The sequence below is a fragment of the Cherax quadricarinatus genome, unplaced genomic scaffold (genome assembly GCF_038502225.1).
Source record: "Cherax quadricarinatus isolate ZL_2023a unplaced genomic scaffold, ASM3850222v1 Contig406, whole genome shotgun sequence".
Classification (NCBI taxonomy): domain Eukaryota; kingdom Metazoa; phylum Arthropoda; class Malacostraca; order Decapoda; family Parastacidae; genus Cherax; species Cherax quadricarinatus.
Genome location: NW_027195432.1, coordinates 19771 through 21747, shown reverse-complemented (window position 1 = coordinate 21747; position 1977 = coordinate 19771).

Here is a 1977-nt window from a genome sequence, read left to right as displayed (position 1 = left end):
GATGATCACCAGGTCACAGCCACACTGAGATGCATCACTGGGGCTCTGATGGTCACCAGGTCACAGCAACACTGAGATGCATCACTGGGGCCCTGATGGTCACCAGGTCACAGCCACACTGAGATGTATCACTGGAGCCCTGATGGTCACCAGGTCACAGTCACACTGAGATGTATCACTGGGGCTCTGATGGTCACCAGGTCACAGTCACACTGAGATGCATCACTGGGGTCCTGATGATCAACAGGTCACAGTCACACTGAGATGCATCACTGGGGCCCTGATGGTCACCAGGTCACAGTCACACTGAGATGCATCACTGGGGTCTTGATGGTCACCAGGTCACAGTCACACTGAGATGCATCACTGGGGCCCTGATGGAGACCAGGTCACAGTCACACTGAGATGCATCACTGCGGAACTGGTGGTTACCAAGTCACAGTCACACTGAGATGCATCACTGGGGTCCTGATGGTCACCAGGTCACTGTCACACCACAGTCACACTGAGATGCATCACTGGGGCCCTGATGATCACTAGGTCACAGCCACACTGAGATGCATCACTGGGGCCCTGATGGTCACCAGGTCACAACAACACTGAGATGCATCACTGGGGCCCTGGTGGTCACCAGTCACAGCCACACTGAGATGCATCACTGGGGCCCTGGTGGTCACCAGGTCGCAGCCACACTGAGATGCATCACTGGGGCCCTGATGGTCACCAGATCACAGTAACACTGAGATGCATCACTGGGGCCCTGGTGGTCGCCAGGTCACAGCTACACTGAGATGAATCACTTGGGCCCTGGTGGACACCAGGTCACAGCCACACTGAGATGCGTCACCGGGGCCCTGATGGTCACCAGGTCACAGCCACACTGAGATGCATCACTGGGGCCCTGGTGGTCGCCAGGTCACAGTCACACTGAGATGCATCACTGGGGCCCTGGTGGTCACCAGGTCACAGCCACACTGAGATGCATCACTGGGGCCCTGATGGTCACCAGGTCACAGCAACACTGAGATGCATCACTGGGGCCCTGGTGGTCACCAGGTCACAGCCACACTGAGATGCATCACTGGGGCTCTGGTGGTCACTAGGTCACAGCTACACTGAGATGCATCACTGGGACTCTGATGGTCACCAGGTCACAGCCACACTGAGATGCATCACTGGGGCCCTGGTGGTCACCAGTCACAGCGACACTGAGATGCATCACTGGGGCCCTGGTGGTCACCAGGTCACAGCCACACTGAGATGCATCACTGGGGCCCTGATGGTCACCAGGTCACAGCAACACTGAGATGCATCACTGGGGCCCTGGTGGTCACCAGGTCACAGCCACACTGAGATGCATCACTGGGGCTCTGGTGGTCACTAGGTCACAGCTACACTGAGATGCATCACTGGGACTCTGATGGTCACCAGGTCACAGCCACACTGAGATGCATCACTGGGGCCCTGGTGGTCACCAGTCACAGCGACACTGAGATGCATCACTGGGGCCCTGGTGGTCACCAGGTCACAGCCACACTGAGATGCATCACTGGGGCCCTGATGGTCACCAGGTCACAGTCACACTGAGACGCATCACTGGGGCCCTGGTGGTCACCAGGTCACAGCTACACTGAGATGAATCACTGGGGCCCTGGGGGTCACCAGGTCACAGCCACACTGAGATGCATCACCGGGGCCCTGATGGTCACCAGGTCACAGCCACACTGAGATGCATCACTGGGGCCCTGGTGGTCGCCAGGTCACAGCCACACTGAGATGCATCACTGGGGCCCTGGTGGTCACCAGGTCACAGCCACACTGAGATGCATCACTGGGTCCCTGATGGTCACCAGGTCACAGCCACACTGAGATGCATCACTGGGGCCCTGGTGGTCACCAGGTCACAGCCACACTGAGATGCATCACTGGGGCCCTGATGGTCACCAGGTCACAGCCACACTGAGATGCATCACTGGG